This window comes from Sarcophilus harrisii, chromosome 3 (genome assembly GCF_902635505.1).
Source record: "Sarcophilus harrisii chromosome 3, mSarHar1.11, whole genome shotgun sequence".
In the NCBI taxonomy this organism is placed as follows: domain Eukaryota; kingdom Metazoa; phylum Chordata; class Mammalia; order Dasyuromorphia; family Dasyuridae; genus Sarcophilus; species Sarcophilus harrisii.
In genome coordinates, this window is record NC_045428.1 from 240,190,482 (window position 1) to 240,214,542 (window position 24,061).

Below are 24,061 nucleotides of genomic sequence, written 5' to 3' on the forward strand. Positions count from 1 at the left end.
AGGAAGTGAATCCATTCACTGCGCAATGCCCCTACTAATTGCCAGATAAAGGCTAAGTGCTAAGGATGCAAAAAGAGAATTAAAAGAGAAATGCAAATTAAAACAACTCTGAGGTACCACCTCACACCTCTCAGATTGGCTAAAATGACAGGAAAAGATAATGACAAATGTGGGAGGAGATGTGGAAAAATTGGGACACAAATGCGTTGTTGGAGTTTTAAAATGATCTGATCACTCTGTAGAGCAATCTAGAACTATGCCCAAAGAGTTATAAAACTGTGTATACCTTTGATCCAGCAATACCATTACTGAATCTGTATCCCAAGGAAATCATAAAGAAAGGAAAAGGACGCACATGTGCAAAAATGTTTGTAGCAGATGTTTTTGTGCTAACAAAGAATTAGAAAAGGAGTAGATACCCATCAATTGGGAAATGGCTGAACAAGCTGTGGTAAATGAAGGTAATGGAATATTATTTTTCTATAGAAAATGATGAAAAACCTGATTATAAAAAGGCCTGGAAAAATTTACATGAACTGATGCTGAGCAAAATAAGCAGAACCAGGAATATATTGTACACAACAACAGCAAGAATGTGCAATGATCAACTATGAAAGGCTTGGTTCTTTTCAGTAGTTCAGTGATCCAAAGCAATCTCAATAGACTTTGGACAGAAAATGTCATCTACTTCCACAAAAAAGCCAAGGAGACTGAATGTAAATCAATACATGCTGTGTTCACTTATTTTTTCTGTGGTTTTTTTTTTTTTTTTTAGTTCTGCCATAGTCTTTCCCTTTTGCTCTGATTTTTCTCTCCCAACATGATTCATAAAGCAATGTGTATTAAAATGGATAGCTCAAAAGACAATTTTTTTAAGGATGGGGAAAATATGGATGTGTTTGTTTGCAGGTAAACGGAAACAATTAGTGAACAATGAGATTGAAGATTGGTGAGATATCAGAGAGAATAAAATTGTAATCAGTCAGAGAAGATAGGGTGGAATAGAGGCAAGGGTGTATGTAGAGGGGAGTATGAAGATGTATGAAAGGTGTATGAAGGGTGTATGAAAGAGGGAGTTCTTGGTGAATGACCCCATTTTTCTTAGTAAAATATGAGGCAAGGTTCTCACCTGAAGGTATAGGGGAAGGGATGCCATGGGACTTTTGAGGAGGAATGAGAAGGTGTGAAGAAGCTGCCATGGCAAGTAGGATAGGGAATCAATTATTAAAGTATAACCTTTGCCTTGATATAAAGAGATTACTGATGAGATTATGGAATACAGATTGTAGTAAACCAAGTCTGCATAATATGAATTTTTTTTCAGCTCTTTTCAGTAGCACATAGAGTTTAAGATAATAGGAAAGGAATGTGTAGGAAATACAGAAGTGATGGTCTGGGAGACAAATGAGGGGTAGAAGAACTGGAATCATGGCGACACAAAAAACAGGGTTAGAAATTCTAAGGTAGAATAAAAGTGAAATAATGAAACATGATCTCAGAAAAATTTCAGTTTATGAATATGGAAGTGGAACATTTGTAGATGATAGCAAAAAAAAAAAAAAAAAGGTAGAGCTATCTCATTGTGTAAGTGAGATGAGTAGAAGGGGAAATGGATGAATTAAGGAACTAAAAGAAGTTAAAAGTTTTAAAGAAGTATCAATATGTAAGTTGAAGTCCCTAAGTACAGGGGCAGGAGATAGGGGAGAGAAAAAGACCTAGCAAGACAATGAATTCATTGAGGAAGGAAGGGGACTTAGAAATAATAGTCACCAAAATCTTCATTAGATGATAAATATGGATTGAACTTAAAAAAAAAAATCAAAGTCATGACTGAAAGTTAATAGTAAAGGGAGAAACTGTAAGTGGCAATAAGTATTCTAATTCCCCCACCAAAAGCAGTGAGTTAGGGGTATGAGTTAAAATACTGCTGGTAAATGCAAAAGTATAGCCTAAAGGAGTTAGAGCAGAAAACAGGATCTAGAAATTAAAGATGGATCTAATCTAAAAACAGCCTTTGAAACACTTGGTATGGCCTTTGGAAAATGAAGAATCTAGAAGAGCAGTCAGAAGGTATACTTGGTGGACTCAAAAATAAGGTGGCCGGCCATAGGCAGACAGTGTGGTTCACTCCACCTAAGCAATTATTTTATACCTCACATACTACAGCAACTTTTCCAAACTCCACAGCATACTTAAATATTTCCAAAGAAGACTACAAATTTTCTATTGAAACATATTGCAGTGTCTCAAAACCATAACAGCTGAGAAAATCTTGCAGTTATCTAATCTAATATCTTCCTTCTGCAAGCAGAGCATGTTCTCTCTTGTATCTTCTTGAAAGTAAAGAGAAAGCAATTTTTCACTATCATTCAGGTGTCAAAATGGTCATTCGTGACCAAATGGGAGGAAATTGATTTTGATTAGTTAAATCAGTGGAGATAATCAAGGAGCTTGAAATTAGACAAGTCATGAGAGTGCTAGAAGTTCTACTTATTTGGAAAACTTTAAAAATTCAATTCTTTACACAAAAAATAGTTACAAAAGGTTTTTTAATTATGCATTTAATAGTATTTGGATATTTTAAGTATTTCATATATAAGAAGGAAGTCTTATTTCTCTAAAGTACTATGGCATTTCTAAAGCTTTTTTAAAGCTCCCTTTACCCAAAAGATGGTTTATATGAATTTATTAGTATTTGTTTCTTAATAGTGTCAATTTCTTTCTCAATGAGATGTCTTCTCTAGATTGTCACACCTGTTAAATATAAGTTTCTTTTTCTTTTGATATTCTGAGAAGAGCCTTTAAGGATTATTCTTTAATTTGATTGTATAACTTTACCTACAATAAAAATTATTAATATTCAATTTTGATTTATGGATATTTCAAAGATGAAGAAACTATTGAAATGAGGTATGCAGGTTAGAGTTCAAAAAGCATTTAATTTTAATATAACATATAAAGTATTATAGTTATAAAACTTCAGCTATTTTGCACAGTGGTGGACAGTTTGGAAGGAGTTACTTTATGACTTAGCAATTATGTCAATGTTAAAAATTTTAAAAAGCAGTGTATTTCTCCACAGTAAAACCACTCTAGAGAGGAAGTCACCAATTCTGTTTTATATAGAATATTGGAATGTGCTTATACTCTGTGATATACTTAAATCTTCAGTTACAATAAATGTCATGAAAAGCTCCTGAAAAAAAAAAGTCATGGCTTAAGAAGTAATGCATCATGAAACATTTAGGTTATTTCAAATCATCTGTCAGGCTCATAGCTCCTCTGCTACTCAGTGCCACAGTGAGACCTAATTCATTATTGTGAGGAATAAGTAAGATAGGATTGGAAGCACTAGAGACAAGCCAGATTTGGACATTTCTCTTTCAGTATCCCCTACTTATTGCCACTGTCAAGGAAATGATCTAAAACTCTCTCAGTGTATATACACATATAAACACTGTACATATATATATATATATGTACAGTGTTTATATGTGTGTATATACATGTATGTATGTATGTGTATGTAAAATTAGAGCAGCTATTAAAAGGTAGGGCAGTTTTCAATAACTGTTCTCATTCTCAGTCTTATCATATCTACCCCACCCACCACTATTAAAGTCTTCTATCAGTGACTATAAATTAAAACTAAATGCTGTTTAGTTTTGTTCATTTATAATGACAATTTTACAACTATTCAGTTTGTAATAATGAAGCTTGTCACTAAAGAATGTTTACAAGACATAACCCTCCATACTTGGCTAAGTTGGAGATTTTGGCTAGGGAATATTGAATATAGAATCAGACATGATTAATAAAGGATTGATTTGTTTTGCTTAACTGCTTTTTCCTGTTTTCTTTTTTTTAATTCTTTTTTTAACAAGGTTTGTTTTGATGAGTAAAAGAATGAGAAGGATATATTTAGAAATGATAACATAAAACAAAAGTTACACTTCCCTCTAATTTAAAATTCTACATTACAAACATTTATTAATAATATTACACATTTTGGCTAAATGTCCTGTAGGCATCTCAAACTAAGCATAACCCAAACAGAATGCATTATTTTCCTCCTAAACCTCATCTCACCCTAATCAATATTCTATAAAATTGCCAAAAAGATTTTCCTGAAATGCATATCTTAATCATATCAGTCCTCTATTCAATAAATTCCAATAACTATTTTCAAGATCAAATATTAACTTTCATTTGGTATTTAATGGTCTTCACAATTTTAGTCCCATTGAGCTTTTCCAGGCTTGGTATACATTTCCCCATGCATGCATTCTTCTGGTCAGCCAAAGTGGATTTCTTGCTGTTCCTTAAACACAACACATCACACTATCACCTCTGTACTTTAGCACTATCTGTCACCTTTGTCTGAAATTTACTTCCTCCTTACCTCTTCTACTTGGAATTTTTAGTCTCCTTTAAGACTCAATTCAGGTGCTACCTTACCTATGAGTTTTTCCCTCTTCCTACCAGCTACTTAATAGGTTTTTTTTTTTTCCCCAGTTACCTCATATCTATTTTGCATATATGTATATGTTGTCTTCTCTGTTAGAATGTAAGCTGCCTATAGGCAAGAGATGTTTCATTTTTTTCCATCTCCAGTGTCCAGCACAGTGACTGGAATATAATAAGAGTTTAATATTTACTGAATGATTGTTTAAAAAAAAAAAAACTATGCAGCACAAAAGTATTTACAGAATTAAATATCACTATTTTTACTGCCATTACCATAAACTTTTTTATGTCAATATTTGGAGTCCTTTTTCCCAGTCAAACTAATTTCATCTAAACTTGCTTACTGAAGCACTTTCTCCACATGTCAAATGTAGTTTAGCTTTCTGTGCACACATCAATTCTTAGTAACACATAATGACTACAGTTACCTCCACAAAATTGCATAATTCCTATCAAATTGCATAATATACAGAATGAGATAATATAATGTACATTGTAATCTGTCACCAGGCTTTAGCAACAAAGTTTATATAGTATGTATCTGTGAAATTATATTCTATTTTGTTTTTCATGGATGAACATACCTTTCTTCATTTGTCTCAGATCATTCTCCTGACAATAAAGGGTGGAGGTAATGGTAGCATTTGCTCATTCATTCATTCTTCCACAATTTAGTGCAAGCCTTTATTACCCCATTCTTAGACTATTGCAATAGCCTGATGGTAGTTATACCTGTCTCAAGTTTCTCCCCATCTAATCTATCCTCCCTTCAGCCATTAGAGTAACATTCCTAAAGTGCAGATCTGACCATGTCACCACTTCCCCTTACTTAATGAACTCCAGTGTTTTCTTCTTGCCTCCAGGATCAAATACAAAATGCTATGTTAGGCATTTAAATCCCCTCATAAACTAGCCCTCTCCTACCTTTTCAGTCTTATTACACCTTATTCCCTGCTATGAATTCTTCGATCCAGTTACAGGGGCCTCCTGACTGTTCCACAAAGAAAAATACATCTCTCAGGTCAGAGCATTTTCTTTGGCTGTCCCTCATGACTGGAATATTATCCTCAACTCTGCCTACTAATTCCCTGCCTTTCTTTAAATCCCAACTAAAGGCTCATTTTTATAGGAAGCTTGTCTCAACCCCTCTGTTAAATAGTTGCTATTTATCCTGTATATAAACTTCTTTATATACATTTGCTTGTACAAAATCTCTAGTGTAGCAAGCTAGGGATGGGAACATGATGCACACTACCAGCTCCTCTCGTGTTGACTTCTTCCCAGAGTCTTTTCCTTCAAGAAATAATTTGAATTGGGGTTGGTAATATCCATCTTTCTCTCTCTAAGCTGGAAACAAGAAGCTAGAAGCACTGGAGGAACTCAATCAAAAGCTTGAAGAGTTCTGAAGGGGACTAGCCTTAAAGAGTCACAAAGCTCTGTCCTCTGAAAGAGGCACTGGGGAAGGCTTTTGCAACTCTACCCCACCCTTCACACAAGGCAGGACCTTCATTTCCACCAATAAAGAAAGAGTTCCATATCAATGGGCTGGGGACAAGGATTGCATCTATAAATACTTGTCCTAGTCCAAATTTAACCTAATCCAGAATATTTATGATATGAACAGAAAATTTTCAGATGGTGAAATTAAAGCCATTTTTAGTCATATGAAAAAAAAAAATGCCCTAAATCACTAATGATTAGAGAAATGCAAATTACCACTTGACACCTCTCAAATTGGCTAAAATGACAGGGAAAGATAATGACAAACGTTGGAAGGGTTTGGGGAAAACTGGAACACTAATGAATTATTGATGGAGTTGTGAATTGATCCAATCATTCTGGGGAGCAATTTGGAACTTTGTCCAAATGTAGAGGGCTGAAACTCTGAAAAAGGTGTGCTTGAATCAGACAACCCAGCACTTAAGGCTAATTACCTATTTGATGTGAAACAATGACTCTATTAGCATATGTTTGGATAAGTGGCTCTTCTCACTGTTTGGTGCTTACTGAATGTTTGGTGCTAAGATAATCGTAGACAAGGATTTGAGGGTAGGTGAGAGAGGGGCCAGAGAGGCACTTTGCGGCAGGACAAGGAGAGAAGTTGGTGACTTTGGACTTGAGAATCCAGGATACGTCACTGGCAAGCCTCGTGGCAGTTTGTCTGTCTCCTTCACTTCTCCCTCTAAAGACCAAGGACTTTAATTTATCCTGACTCTGGCTGACCCTGAGACCCTCCAAGGAACTAGCCCGTAATTCACATCCAAAGGCTACCAAACTGTGTATATCCTTTGATCCAGCAGTCTCTCTACTGGATCTGCATCCCAAAGAAAACATAAGAAAGGGAAAAGGACCCACATGTGCAAAAATGTTTGTAGCAGCCCTTTTTGTAGTGGCAAGAAACTGGAAACTGAGTGGATGCCCATCAGTTGGAGAATGACTAAATAAGTTAAGGTATATGAATATAAAAAAAATTATTGTTTTATAAGAATTAATGAGCATTCTGATTTCAGAAAAGTCTGGAAAGACTTAAATGAACTGATGCTAAGTGAAGTGAGCAGAACTAAGAAAACACTGTACACAGCAACAAGATTGTGTGATGATCAACTGTGATGAACTTGGCTCTTTTCAACAATGAGGTGATTCAAGACTTGTGATGGAGAGAGCAGCTGCATCCAAAGAGAGAACTATGGAAATTGAATGTGAATCAAATCAAAGTATTTTCACCTTGTTATTGTTGTTGTTGTTTGCTTGCTTGCTTCTTTTCCTGTTTTTTTTTTTCCTTTCAATTTTTGATCTGATTTTCCTTGTGTAGCATATTTATTTCCATGAATAGGGAAATATGTTTAGAAGAATTGCACATGTTTAAACTATATTGGATTGCTTGCTGTCTATGGGAAGAAGAAAGGACGAAAAATTTGGAACACAAGTTTTTTTTGCAAAGGTAAAAGTTCACAATTCCAATTATTTAGTGATGAAGAGAGCCATCTACACTCAGAGAGAGGATTGTGGGAACTGAGTGTGGTTCACAACATAGCATTTTTGCTCTTTTTGTTGTTTGTTTGTGTTTTATTTTGTTTCTCTCTTTTATTTTTACTGGTTTGATTTGATTTTTCTTCTGCAGCAAGATAATTGTATAAATATGTATGCATAAAAAAGAAAAAAGTGAATATTGAAAACTATCTTTGCATGTATTTGGAAAAATAAAAAGTTATTTTTTAAAAAAAAGGAATATTGACTCAGATTAAAATTTTTCTTCCCTCTATGTATTCCCAGGGTATTTCCACAATATAGTAAGAGTTCAGGTAAAAATCTTTAATACCAGCTAGGCCTCAGTTGGCAAAAAAGCCTCCCATATCTTTAAAGTACCAGCCCAATCTATATAAAAATACCTATCACTCTTGTAAAAATATATAAAATAATATATAGGGGGTAGCTAGGTGGTGCAGTGGATAGAGCAGCAGCCCTGAAGTCAGGAGTAGCTGAGTTCAAATCTGGTCTCAGATACTTAACACTTCCTAGCTGTGTGACCCTGGGCAAGTCACTTAACCCCGATTACCTCAGCAAAAAATAATAATAATATAAATGTATGCACATGTAAACTCTTTGGGGTTCTTAATAAATGCTTTTGAGATTCAAGGGTAAGCCTGCATATTACATTCCACATTAGAAAACCAAATAAAAATTAAATAAACTAAATAAAATTGAGATCATCTACTTACTTTCTCATTTTCATAAAACTTTATGAGAATGATCTACACTTATAATGAGGTTCTCCTTGATACAAATAAGGGAAAGATCAAGCAGAATTTCCCAAATAATTTTATATAGCAAATCATATGTTTGCAGTTATATAAATGAAAGGTACAGAGACTAAAGATCCCATCCTGCTAATTTTCTATTGAAATTTTTCTTTAAAAATTGATTAGGTGACACAAAACATCTTTAAAGGCATTACTCTCCAAAGATGGACCTTGGGCATAGTTTAAGATGCACACATGTATTATGTATACGTGTATGTTATACATAGATGTATTTTACCACCAAATAAAACAAATATTAGTCAATATCCTGATCCTACTCAATAGGAGAGATTTTAATTCCTCCTAGGTCATTTCATCTCACTCTAAATGATATGTAGTCACCATATTGGAGAGATGTTCTGAGTAAATTATAAGCTGTCTCATTTAGGGAATAGATTACTTTCTCTCCCTTAATGCCACCCGTCTCTGCAGAGCAATGCCTTCTAGTTATCTATGAAGATCCTTATTTATTTAACCAATCAGAAATTAACTGTCAAATCCCCACCATTGAGAAACTCTGTTTCTTCCTTGAACTTGCTATGTTCCTGAGTCCTAAATCAAGTGGTATTGAATTTGACAATGGAATCAACTTCCCATAGAAACAAAGATCAAAGAGTCAGTCACAGAATTTGAGAATTGGCAGATATCTCAATGACCATTTTGTTCATTTTGTTCCTAAAAGGAATTCCCACTATAACATTAATAACAAATGATAGTCTAATCTCTGCTTTAAGACCAGGAAAGGGAATTCACTTGTCTTCAAGGCAGCCCATCTCACTTTTGCACAGCTGTAACTGTTAGAGAGTTTCCCACCATCATGCCTGCATTTGAATGCCCGTATCTTCCACAAATTATTCTTGTTTCTATCTTCTGGAACCAAACAAAGCAGGGAGGGAAAAACAGAAAGAAAAAAAATTAATCTTTCTTCCACTCCAAATCCCTTCAACCACTTGAAGAAAACTGTCATTTGCCTCCTGAACATATTAGATTCTTATATTTTTATACATGGGACACTTTTCTACATAGATGTACATCAACAGCATATAAACAGAAAATGGTATGTAAAATAGCTATTGATTCTGTATCAATGACTCCAGAAGTCCTCAGAAAACTACAAAAGTTACTTTGAATTCAAGAGTTCTGATACATGTAAAGTTTAGTTCTTGTATGAGTAAGTCAAAACTTGTATACAATGTAACATAGTTTAAAATAATGTTCACTCTTGGAAATTGAGTGGATGCCCATCGGTTGGAGAATGGCTGAATAAGTTATGGTATATGAATGCAATGGAATATTATTGTTCTATAAGAAATGATCAGCAGGCTGCTTCCAGAAAAGTCTAGAAAGACTTATATAAACTGATGCTGAGTGAAATGAGAAAAATCAAGAGAACATTGTACACAGCAACAACAAGATTATGTGATGATCACCTGTGATGGATTTGACTCTTTTCAACAATGTGATAATTCAAGGCAGTTACAATAGATTTGGGATGGAAAATGTCATCTGCATCCAGAGAGAATTATGGAGATTAAATGTGGATCGAAGCATAGTATTTTTACCCTTTTTTGCTATTATTGTTTGTCTGCTCAGTTTTTTTTCCTTTGTTATGATTTTTTTTTCACTTTTGATCTGATTTTTTTTTTTTTGCACAACATAACAAATATTGAAATACGTTTAAAAGAACTGTACATGTTTATATCAGATTGCTTGCTATCTTGAGAAGGGGGAGATATAAGAAAAGGAGGGGGGAAATTTGGAGCACAAAGTTTTACAAAAGTGAGTTTTGAAAACTATATTTACTATGAAAGTTAGAGATGAAGTGGGAAAGCTGGGACACTGGTACATTGTTAGTGGAACTGTGAACAGATCCAACCAATCTGAAGAGCAATTTGGAACTATGCTCAAAAAGTACCAAATTATGCTTACCCTTTGACCCAGCAGTGTTTCAACTGTGCTTATATCCCAAAGACATCTTAAAGGACAGAAAGGGACCCACATGTGCAAAAATATTTGTGGCAGCCCTTTTGTAGTGGCTAGAAACTGGAAACTGAATGAATACCCATCAATTGGAGAATGGCTGAGTAAATTATGGTATATGGATGTTATGGAATATTATTATTCTGTAAGAAATGACCAGCAGGATGATTTCAGAGAGGCCTGGAGAGACTTAAATGAACTGATGCTGAGTGAAATGAGCAGAACTAGGATATCATTATATACAGCAACAACAAAACTATACGATAATCAATTCTGATGGACATGGCTCTCTTCAACAATGAGATGATTCAAACCAGTTCCAATTGGTCAGTGATGAAGAAATTTATACACACCCAGAGAGCGGCTTGTAGAAACTGAACATGGACCACAACATAGCATTTTCACATTTTCTGTTGATGTTTGCTTGCATTTTGTTTTCCTTCTCAGGTTTTTTTCTTTCTAGATCCGATTTTTCTTGTGCAGCAAAATAATTGTATAAATATGTATACATATATTGGATTTAACATATATTTTAACATATTTAACATGTATTGGACTACCTTCCATCTAGGGGAGGAGGTGGGGGAAGGAGGGAAAAATATGAAACAGAAAGTTTTGCAAGGGTCAATGTTGAAAAATTACCCATTCATGTGTTTTGTAAATAAAAAGCTTAAAAAAAAAGAAAAAGAAAAAGAAAACAAACTATATTTACATGTGTTTGAAAAAATAAAATACTGTGAGGAAAAAATGTCTAGTGTAAAAAAATAAAGTAAAATAAAATTCATGGGGCAGCTAGTTGGTACAGTAGATAGAGCACCAGCCCTGAAGTCAGGAGGACCCGAGTTCAAATCTGCTTCAAACACTTAATACTTCCTAACTGCATGACCCTGGGCAAGTCACTTAATCCCAATTGCCTCAGAAAAATAAATAAATAGATAAAGTTCATTCTTACGTCCAAAGAAGTAGTCATAAGACTACTAAAAATTATTTTAGGAGTCTATAGAAAAACTGGTCTCAGGATCTTTTAGTTTATTCTCCAAAACTGAGGCATGAGTTTCAAAGAATATCCAGGCTCTTACTTTTAATGTTTTTCTCAGCCTTGAGATTCCTGTCCCAGAAAGAACATATGACTTCTTAACCAACTAATCCATCTTTATAGCAGGTAACTGGGTCAAAAAGCTATATTGAACAGAGAAATCTCTCTTCCAACTTAGCGTCTTTTATCAGTGTTCTGCTTGCGTTATTTTTCATGTTCCACATCCAGCAGCCTCCTCCCAGACTGAGATGGAATAAATAGATGGAATAAAACTTTTATGTGACTACCTGAGAGTTCTCTGATCAACTTGATGACCTGACAGTATGGTGAACCTTGGTCTAAGACTTTCAGGATTTTGGTGCCCCTAGAAAATGGTTCTCAGTGATTATAGATTAAATTGAACTTCTCAGGTAATAATGGAAGCAGTCATCCTTTTCTTTGATTCTATGAAACTGAATTTTAAGTTGTAGAATGGGGCTTTTCCCTTTTCAGAAGACAGACTATATACTCTATCATCTTTCTTCCATAGAATTTTAAAGTATAAAGAGCACCACAGTTGTTATCAAAAGATCAATCCTTGTTTAGCTTTTTAAATAAATTCACCACTTAGTAGTAAATCTTGGTCATTCCACTTACCATCAAATCAATTTTTCCTCTCTTAGTCCTATTTCCCCTCATCGTAAAATGGGATTTAATAATCTTACCACATAAGGAAATTCTGAGTATCAAATGAGATAACAAATTTGATTATCCCAAATGAATTAAGACAAAGATTATGCCATATGGAAGATTAAGAGATAGACCAAAATTGGAACTAGGACATTCTCTCATAACTGTTTCAGATATTTTACACTGAGAAGTGTATAATTTAACTATTCTATATTATTGTTTCCATACTATCAGTAGGATGTTAGGTTGTCAGGTTACCAATTGTGAATTGCTTGTTGTTTGATGCTTCTGCTTCAGTCATTGCTCCTGAAGCCTAGGTTGGGCTTAGTGGAAAAAAAAAGAAAAGAAAAGAAAAGAAAAAGAATTCTGACAGAACCTGAAAAAAGATGAAAAGAGTGAAGAAAAAATTATGACATTGCAGTAGCTAGTACAGGATGAGCAGAATAGCATTGTATTTGCAAAATACTCCCACATTGCTGCATGAGACTAGTGTTTTGAGAGAGATCATTCAATAGTTGTCAAGAAACTTTAGACACAGATGAGATAAAGTTGAGGCCTATTTTTTTTCTCTTTCCAATTTCACCCAACTTCCCTTTTATTTATTATTTTATTTAGGGGTTTCTTAGAGCTTCTAACTTGCCATTCCCTCCTCTTATTTTTTCCATCTACATATTGAGAGTTTTGGAGGAGATTAGCAAACAAAGCAGCTTCTTTATACTTACTTACATTATGCTCTGACTTCTTTCTACTTTTGCTATGTGACAGCTTTTTCTGATTAATTATCATAATAAACCTTACAGCTATACAAACTTTAAACATTTAGGTATTATGAATGAGGTTAGTCTATTAAAAGCATATTTCACCAAGGAATGAAGCATAGAAACTTAGAAAAATGTATACAAATTTTATCATACATATTTTCAAAAAAATTCACATCTCTTTTTCATAGGATAAGTTTTAATCTTGCCAGAATGGTGTGATGCTATTTAGAAGTTTAGAAAAGTGAGTACTTGTGATGAACATTTAGGAATACTACAACCATTAAGAAAGCCTATAAGTACAAGCTTACACATTTACTACCAGTCATGTGAGTGGTTGTGGGCAAAGCTACCTCATAGCCAAATTTCATAATACATTCCTTTCCTGGGAGATTAATTATTGACAATTTATTTATCAGTATATCATAGAACTTTGGAAAATGACCCAGGTATGTGCATCTACTTTTGTTGCATCACCAAAGACACCTACTAAAAAGAAGTGTTCTTTTCATTCATATGACCTGCTACAGGTATAAAATAGTTTGTAAATGTCAGTTATTATGACTCCTGCAGCATTTGTAATCTATATACTCAGAAAACTAATAACACATTTCTGCACTTCCAATTTTTATTATTTTTGTAGCATTTTTTAATTAGTATTTACCCTAATAAAAGAGAGAAGAGATTTAGCATTGAGCACTCTTAAACTGCTTAACGATTTATCCTTAGTCTTTCCCTGAAATTGTGACAACTTCTCTTATTGGAAAATCAGCATGCTCAAAATCTTATTTAATAAAATGTTGAGTTTAAGGAACAATTCCTATAGAATTCCAAACATATAAGTATTCATTATCTATATATCAAAAAGAAAGATAAAGCATATTATATGAAGATGCCTTTTAGATTTAGACTTTTCTTGAGCATACAAATTGGGATATTTTAGAATGGTTACAACAAAACAGTTGCTGAAGCAAGAACAAGCATTTAAGAACAACCTAAAAGTCACATAGATTAAGCAGTTTTCTATAAGTGTGTGATACTTTTTTTTAATAATAAAAAATCAGAGAACAAAGTAACTTGTTAAAAAGGAAAAAGCAAGAAACTGGAGGTGCTACAAGATTAATAGAGAGTTTTCAGAATGAAAGCACTCAAGCTGGCTTCTACAATTCTTTGTTAAAGGAATTATTAAGTCATTTATTATAAATTCTACTTTAAAGTAAATGAGGTTCAATCAATTTTCTATTATTCCTTTAGTGGTAGATGTTATTCATGAATAAATTGTTTCTAGAGCTTGAATTCTTAAAAATGTCATTTCATGAACTCCTTGAATAGTCTGGTGAAACCTACCAATGCCCTCTCAGAATAATGGTTTTTTAGATGTTTTGGAGACCAAAGGTCATAAGTGACTAAGGCTAAATTTGAAATCAGGTTTTCCTGACTCCAGGGCCTATGCTTTATCCACTGTGACACCCAGCTATCCCATATGCATTTTAAATGCATAAAATCCATAAGATTACAAAGGAAAAATAATACATTAAACTACATCAAATACATCAAAATGATTTTTTAAAAAGCTTAGGTTAAGAATTCCTATGAATATAAAGGATTGAGAGATTCATTGGGGGAGGGGGAAGTTTAATACCAATAGAAATGTATATGTTTTTATAGTAATATCTCCTAAATAGTTTGTAATATAAGTTGTTATACTTCCAAATGTAACTTTTTAAAATTTGATAATAGGAGTTTATCAGCATGCATAATCAAGTTATAGACTTTCTAAAGATAGGAAAGATTGGCAGGATTTTTTTTCAAAAAGGAAGAACAAATAATATTATTATCATTAGAGAACTATTATTTTTCCTTGAGTCATTTAATTTTTTCAGTCATATCAGCATTTGTCTCTCTTGTTTTCCTTTTGATTCACGTTGGTCAGAAATTTGAATATTTAACCACATTCAGAATTTGAGCTAATTTTGAATTATCATGGAAATTTAGTAAACACAATATTTTTCATTCTTAAACCTATCTATATTGTTTCTTTTATTTGCAAATTATATTTGTGGGTAAAAGGGAGAAATATAACCTTTCTCCAAATCACTTAATGAATTCTATAAAATTAAGCAAAATTAAAAGTACAAGTTTAACATCCCCTCCCCAAAATCAGCACTGATCTTTTTTATTCCCAAACTTTTAAATAAATTAAATCATTTTTGGATTCTCATCTTATTAACAGTTTAAATAGATTCAATTGTAACATTTTTAAAACCAGAAGGTGTCTGAACCAACAACAAAAATAAGAATGTTAATATCTATAGATCTCTAACAGATGATACATATAACTTTTGAGGGCAGAGTGAAACAACTTCAACATGGATTAAAAATAAGAATTGTGTAAGAAATCAATGCAGATGAATAGAGAATTTACCATCCAATTTAGATTTTAGAAAGACAGGTGGAACAAGTGCAGATGCCAGAGGATCAATATTAACAAATTATTAATTAAAAGCCTAATATTTGCTAGATACTGTGCCAGGTGTTGGAAGTTCAAAGACAAAGAAAAAATTATATTCTCATGGAATTTATATTCTTTACTGGGGAACAACATATTCACATATAAATATGTATAGAAGGGAGGACATTATTAGTTGTGGGCACTGAGAAAGATTTTGTAGAGAAGGTGGTCCTTAAACTGAGTTTGAAAATAATGGTTTTATGAGGCAGAGGTAAGGTTGAAATGCATTCCAGATGTAGCAGTCTTTCTGGCAAGGCTTGGGCTAGTGAATGAAGAGGGCTCTTTCAAAAGGGCCTAAATCAAGGGAATTATATTTCCTTAAAAGTTGCATTTCTTCCCAAACCCAAAATTTTCTGAGACTCAGTAATGGAATACTGACTTTTCTGCTACCGTTACTGTTCTTAAAATATCTCTAAATAAAGACTCCAACAAAGTTAAGATAAGACAAAATCAAACACAGAAGGACAGAGACAGGGACTTTCCTCAAGACTAAGTCTAAGCTTTATAATATTTAGAACAGTTTCTTTTTCTTGGCTTTCAGTTTAATTTTTTAGAAGAATCTAGCAGACAATGACTGAATTCTGGTTTCTTGAAGAAACCACAAGAACAATGATGAAGCTACTCCAATCTCCATTTCTCTTTTTTGTTTAGACATGTTCAGTGGGTGGCAGTGTTTGTAAGAGCTTACTAATTATTGCATCATGGTTATTTGCTAAATATGGTGTGCTAGATAAAGATAAGAATTTTAATTGTGTTCTAGAGAGAATGATGTAGAGAGAGGGAAAATCTGTGGATGATTGATTAAATTAAAATATCTTGAACAACAACCCCATGATTGGCAATCAACAGATTGCCTAGGAATTCAGTTTATTTTATGAATATTATTTGCAACTTGTGTTTTTAAGCTTATTTAGCTATGTAGTAAAAGGAAGCAGAATGGAATTGAAATTTTCATCCTAAATTAAAATTCTCATGCGCTAATCTCATTTATCTTTAGACTGATAGATTCCTGTGTTTCAGAAGCTTTGGGCCTTTCTTCCATCCTCTAAAGAGTAGAGAAGGGGAAGTAGAGACTTTAAGAAAATGCCATTTCCAGTGGCCTTCACAGTGGGTGGAGAAAGGTGTCAATTATTTTTATTTTCCCTGAACGGAGAGGTTGGAGTGTTCCTTATCCATACTGTTCTCCAGTGACCTCTTCTGGACAATACAGGAATAGAAAATGGCCAGTGAAAATCCAAGTAATAGAAGTTTGAGTACCATATGTGAAAAATAGAAAAAACCAATTTCACTGAACCATGGAATGCAGGAAGGGGAAGAGCCTGTAATGAGACTGGAAAGATAGTTTTGGGTCATATTGTGAAGGACTTTCAAATTCAAATAAAAGGCTTCATTTTCACCCTGGCAACATCAGGGATCCACTGGAATTTCCTGGGTAGTGGAGTGATATGGTCAAATTTGTACTTTAAGGAGAATAAATTTGGAAGATCTTGCAATAGTCTAGATGAAAAGTGACAAGGGCTTATAGGGCTTATAGGATACAAATTAAATTGTTGCAGAATAATGTAAAAATAGTTCTAGACAATTGAATGGATGCCCATCAGTTGGGGAATGGTATCTGAATGTAATGAAATATCACTGTTCTATAAGAAATGATGAGCAGGCTGACTTCAGAAAAACCTGGAAAGACTTACATGAATTGATGCTAAGTGAAGTGAACAGAACCAAGAGAATAGTGACAATAAGATTATGTGATGATCAACTGTGATAGACTTGGCTCTTCTTTTTTTTTTTTTTTTTTTTTTAATTTATTTAATAGCCTTTTATTTACAGATTATATGTATGGGTAACTTTACAGCATTGACAATTGCCAAACCTCTTGTTCCAATTTTTCCCCTCCTTCCCCCCACCGCCTCCCCCAGATGGCAGGATGACCAGTATATGTTAAATATATTAAAATATAAATTAGATACACAATAAATATACGTGACCAAACCGTTATTTTGCTGTATAAAAAGAATCAGACTCTGAAATATTGTACAATTAGCCTGTGAAGGAAATCAAAAATGCAGGTGGGCAAAAATATAGGGATTGGGAATTCAATGTAATGGTTTTTAGTCATCTCCCAGAGTTCTTTCGCTGGGTGTAGCTGGTTCAGTTCATTACTGCTCCATTGGAAATGATTTGGTTGATCTCGTTGCTGAGGATGGCCAGGTCCATCAGAACTGGTCATCATATAGTATTGTTGTTGAAGTATATAATGATCTCTTGGCCCTGCTCATTTCACTCAGTATCAGTTCGTGTAATCAGTTCCAGGCCTTTCTGAAATCATCCTGTTGGTCTTTTCTTACAGAGCAATAATATTCCATAATATTCATATACCACAATTTATTCAGCCATTCTCCAACTGATGGGCATCCACTCAGTTCCAGTTTCTAGCCACTACAAAGAGGGCTAGACTTGGCTCTTCTTTAAAATGCTGTGATTCAAGGCAAATCCTAAACAGACTTAGGATGGAAAATACTATCTCCATCCAGAGAGAGAACTATGAAGACTGAATGTGGATTGAAGCCTAGTATTTTCATCTTTTTGTTGTTGTTTGTTTGTTTTCCCTTTTAATAACTAATAAGGAATTGATACCCAAGAAAGTGAAGAGATAATTGCCCCTGATGAATTCAAGTCACTTAGTCCCCAGGCATATAGTCTTGGTTACAGAAAGAATTAAAATTGAGAAAGTGATTGCTAAACTACTCCCAGAGATCTTTAATTGAAAGATCAAGGTAAATTGGAGATTTTACTATAGGACTAAAGAAAGGTGTATATGGGAGAGAGAAAGAGAGACAGAGGGAAAACATCCAAAAAGTATAGACCAGTGAATTTGATTGAGTCCTAGGAAAATTCTAGACTGGATCAGTAAAAAAAAAAAAAAAAAAAAATAGTATAATTCTGACTACCATGGGCTTCACTACCTGGGAGTCAAGTATGTTAGATTTTATCCTTCCTCCCAAGATTTTCTGGTACTCTTAAGGAAGTTTGGGGTGTGTATTTAGGATCTGTGCAAATAGCTCCAGCCCCCATTGATTCCTAAATATAGGTGTAGGTCCCTTGCATCCCAGTTCCATTTAGCCACCGAACAGTCAAATTAGCTTTTACAAAGGAATATAATTCCAGGAAGTATAATCACAAATATACAACTTACTCCCCTAATTCATGAAAAGCTATAATTCACCTCCTCTCCTTGCACCACTTCAGTTTCTGGAGAAAAGAAGGGGGTTATTAGTTTAGTTTGGTTCTGATCAAGTACACAGTCTCAAATTCCTAATGCAAAACCTCTTTCAGGCTTAACTCCTAGAAAATTTGGCTTCTCCCGGCTTTGCTGCTGGACTGGCTAACTGCAACATCTCAGTTGTATTCTTAGCTCCAAAGTTACCATGGCTCAAACTTCTGGAGATCATCACTGGCACCTAAAATCAAAGACAAAAGAAACAAACAAACAAAAAAAAGGACAAATATTCCTATTCTATTTCTTGGCACCAGACTAAAAGAAAGGGAGAGTAAGAGAAGAAAGTCCTCTTACTGGTTCCATTGAGGGCATTCACTCTGTGAATGAACTATGATCTTCAGCCTCTGGATATAGCAGGAAGGAACATAGAGGAACACTACCCATAAAAGAGAGACTATCTCTTAGTTTTACCATTTTTAAGGGAGCTAATCAAATTAATCTACCTCTATCCATGTGGTAGGGGAATGAGAGATCTTCCATGTTAGGTAATCTGGAAATGTTCCAAAATTATTTGGGACGCCTCTGGAGTATATTGTCTTGGAATGGTCCAAAGGCCTTGTTAAATTAAGAGATGTCTAGGTAAGGAAATAGTGAGCCAAGTTGACTTTGTATATATTTTATACATACTTATATATGTACTTTTTTTCTCTTTTGAGATAATGTATTCTTGAAAGAAGACTGTTTCATTTTTTTATATTAACTAAAAATTAACTTTAAAAACTTTGTAGTGTTCCTCATATGTGGCAAATGTTTAATAAATTGAAAAAAGCCTACTCTGGAGAAGTGAAGATTTGGTGAGAATGGGGAAAGATGTGGGCGGGGGAAGGGGGAATGATAGCTGTCTCCTATGTTGTGAAGGCTGTAATATGGAAGAGGAATTAGATTTACTCAGTTTGGTCCCAAAGGAAAGAATCAAGACCAATGGCTAAAAGTTTCAGAGACAAATTTATCCTTAATGCCAGGAAAAAAAAAACGTAATTATTAAAGTTCTCCAATTGTTCAAATACTAGAGTTCTCTTAATGCATGGTCATTTATTTTTTCTGGAGCAGGGAGAGGAAAGAGCCAAAAGCAGGAAGTGGGGCAGTGCTTCAAGCAGAAGTTAAATGACCATTTGTGGGGAGATTTATAGTTAGGACTTCTCTTGGATATGAGTTGGACTAGATGATTTTAAATGTCTCTTCCAACTCTAATTCTATGACATTTTTAACAAGGGCCATGTTTAACGCAAGAATCTCAACATTTTCTCATATGAAATATCTATACTTTTACTTGAATTATAAATATGAAGTACAAGATACATACCAGATGGAAAATGTCACATTAATTTTTCACTCCCCAAAAGTTTTCTTATAAGACAATTATACCTCAGAACTATTTAACATTTAAGATAGCTTTTTTTGTTTTTGTTCCATTTCTCTTCCTCTCTATCTTTTCTTCTCTTATCTGCCTATCTGACCTGTGTAACACCTCTCTAGAAATATTCATTTTCTTAATGAAAGCCACATTTAAAAAAAAAAAAAATTACATGCCCTAATGAAATGCCTGAAAAGTCTTTCATGTCAGTTTTAGATGGTTCATGTATTATTGGAAGTCTGGGACCCTATTCTTGTCTGGGCCAGAGAAATCTGCCTCACATCTTTATGAGAGAGAAGGACAAAACTTCTGGTTTGGGTAATTTATATTGGATTCTGTTTTAAGCTAAGAGGGGAAAAAATAGCAACTTAGTCTAGACAGAAGAGACTGGGTAGAAATCTGGAAGCCATTCACTCAGGCTAAGGCAATGGCAGCCCTAGTGAAAAAAAAAAGGATCAAGTTACACTACTAATTACACTCAAAAATGTTTGCATCATTTTTCTAAAATGCTTGGGAAAATAGCTGTTTGAATGGCAATTGTGAATAGATTGAAGTAATGGCATATATTGTATATTTTGCATATATTGAAATGCACAAATACCATTTAAAAAACGTAAGTGTATTTTATAATGGTATATGTATGGGAGGAATACCATAAAAAGGTCAATCAAAATAAATTTCAAATTAAATTTTAAATGTAGCAGATGTTCACATTATGAAAAAGATGTTTAGATGTTAAAATGGAATATGTGGGGATAAAGTTATACCCTCACATATGCTAAACTCTGTATAATTACACAAAATATTAGGGTTAAAACAGAAATACCAGGTAAGAAAGGTCCTGGAAACCTCCACCTCTTGAGTTCTCTATCTTTTGAGTGGTTATAGTTTTTTTTTGTTGTTGTTGTTGCTGTTGTTTTGAGGTTTTTTGCTTTGACATTACAAATAAAACTTCTTTTTTCTTCTTTTTGTTCTATTTATACATGTATATTAACTTTTTTTAATACAGATTTCTTTATGAATGATGTTGAAAAAGAAAAATGAGAACAAAAGGGAAAAAAACCACACAGAAGAGGGGAAAAAATGAAAAAAGAAGTAAACATAGCATGTGTTGATTTATATTCAATTTCCATAGTTCTCTTTCTGGATGTAGATGGTGTTTTCTATCCAAAGTTTATTGGGATTGCCTTGGATCACTGAACCATTGAGAAGAACCAAGTTTTTCATAGTTGATCATCACACAGTATTGCTATTACTATGTACAATGTATTTCTGGTTCTGCTTGTTTCACATGGAATCAGAAGATATATTATTTTCAATTCCTATTTAATTTTCTCCAGAGGTCTATCATACCTAACTTTTCTAAAATTCTATTTACTTCCTTAACTTCTTTCTTAATTGTGGGTGAATTTAATTAGTTCTGAGAGAGGGAGGTTGAGATGCCCCTTTAGTATGGTTTTACTGTCTATTTCTTCCTGTAACTCACTTACTTTCTCCTTTTAGAATGTGACTCTTACACCAGTTGGTGAGTATATATTTAATATTGATATTACTTCATTGACAAATAAGACTTCTTGATAAATAAATTAACACAGTTATCGGCTACAATCCTACATTTCTTGATAGGTATAACTGTATTCCACTGAGTAATAATTTTTTAAAATGACAATAATAATAACATATATATAATTAAATACAATGTGTAGCATTTCTGAGAAGAGGGAAATGCTGGAGCTTAAAATTGTAGAGAATAGAATATGTGTACAGAGTTTTGTCATTTTTCCAGATGAGCAAGAATAAGGAAAAGAGGTTTTTGAGCATATTCTCATCTAAGATTAAGAAGATTAAGACCAATTATGACAAAAGAAAATTAGAGAGCCCAACAAATTTGTCTAAGGTGTTCGTTACACACTGAAGTGTGTAACTGAGCCAAAAATTGAAAGTAGGTATTCTGGTCTTGTGAACTAACTAATCTCTTTATTGGGTAAACCAAAATGAAAACAAAACAAAATATTTTTGTTTGAAATAAATAATAGGTAAGATATATCTGCACACACACACACATACTATATTTTTCTGCTTTTCATATGTTTTTTATGTGTATATCAATATAAATCCTTCAGAAGATGTGCAACAAATGCTAGTTTTTGAAGGCTGAGGTCTTGACCCCTCTATGATTTGGAATTTGAGTTAAATTTGATAAATAGAGCTGTTGCTATGTTGCTGTGACCTTATGAAATGAAAGCTTACATAATGTAATTGTGCCATTGATTGGGAAGTAAATTACTTGGAGTCTGCAAAATTCCAAATGATGTCAACATAAAAAGACATGAGGATAAATCTTTTTTTTTTCAAATGTAGGTGTCCCACTTTTTTTTAATTCTTTTCTGAATTATTTGTATTTTACTTTTCCAGTTACATATAAAAACAATTTTTGAAATTTTTGAGCTCCAAATTCCTTCCATCGCTCCCTTTCCTCCTTGAGAAGGCAAAAAATTTCTACATTAACCTTATTGCAAGAGAAAACATAGACCAAAACAAACAAACAACAACAAAAAAACAAGAAAAATAAAGGTTTTACTTTATTTACTTACAAAACAAAAAGTTGCTTAAAAAAAGCAACTTGTTTTAATTTACTTTCAGACTGTGAAGGAAAACTTTTCTTATAAATTGGACTCAGTTTTCTATATATTTGAGAATATTTTTCTTTATCAGAAAAAATGCTGTAAAGGGTCTTTTAATACTGTATATTGTTTACCTAATCTATTTCACTCCTTTACTATTCTATTTATTACCCAGCACCAGATTGTTTTGATGATTGTCACTTTGTAATATAATTTGAGATCTAGTATTAGATTCATCATTTTAATAATATTAATTTTAATAATAATTTCAGCAATTGATTGTCCTTTGAAGTTCACAAAGCACTTAACATAAACTTGTTTATTTGAGTCTCACAATAATTCCACAGGACAGGTACTGTAATGCCAAAGAAACTGAGGCAGGAGAGAGATTAGAGAGTTTTCAATATTTTATTAATTGGAGAGTATAATTGACTGGATAGGACTCTCGTCTCAAATTATCCAATCAGACAGAGATAAAGATATACAGGGACCAAGGAAACCATGTTGGTCCCAGGGCTGGAGGAGACTGTCATAGCCAGTAGCCAGCTTCCAGCCCTGAATAGGAGAAACCCAATTTCTTAAATACCCTCCAGAAACAAAGAAGGGGCAAGAAGCGCAGGAAAACTTCTGTCAGGATGGGGGGAGATCATAAATCCTAAAAACCCAGAGACAGGATGTCTGAATACACAGAGATAAAGATATCAGTGAGATCTTGAGGGATATTGTAAATTCTTGAGGACAGGGAAGAGTCAGGAGGTCTGCTCTCTTGTTTATCTTGCTAACAATTTATAACCTTAGAGTAAATGGTTCCCAATCTTAATGGACCAGAGTGGGTTTTTAGGGGATTGACAGAACAGTTAAGGAAACTGAGACAAAGGAAACTAGTTCAGGGAAACCGAGTCAGAACAGTTAAAGAGAACTGTGGCATAACAGTACTATGACCAACAATAATACATTTTTTTCAAATAAAGAAATTGAAGCTCAGAGAGGTCTAGTGATATGCCTACTTTCAGGAAGGCAGCAGGGTTTCATCTGGACCTCCCATATCATCCACTATGTTACACTGCTTACAAAAGTAACATACTTTTGTTCCCAAATCCAATATTTTAATTTATTCAAGAAATATATTTTAAAAAAATCTAGCCCAAAAGGAATTGAGGCAACTTAGAAATTTTCTAGGCCTGATAAAACCTCCCTTGTTCTGCTCTCTATATTCATCCCTTATGCCTTTGGCTTAGGAACAGGATTCCAAAATTAATCTTTTGCTTTGGGTGGATATTTACTAAGATAGCAGAAGTTTATTAATTTACCATTTGGGTTAAAAACAGTTTCTCTATGATCTTGGGGAACAAAATGTTTTGAGATAGAAGTTATTCACGTTTTCCTCTAAGTTTACGATGCATTAATTCAACTGTCTCTGAAAGGCAAAAAATTAGTGAGACTTCTGAAGGAAAAAAAAAGTTCAACTAATTTTAATTTTTAAAAAATAGCTTCATCATATAGTTCAAATTCTCTTACATCCAATTGGTGTTATTCATCTTTCATTTTTGAAGATGACCAATGGCGTTATAAGGATGATGT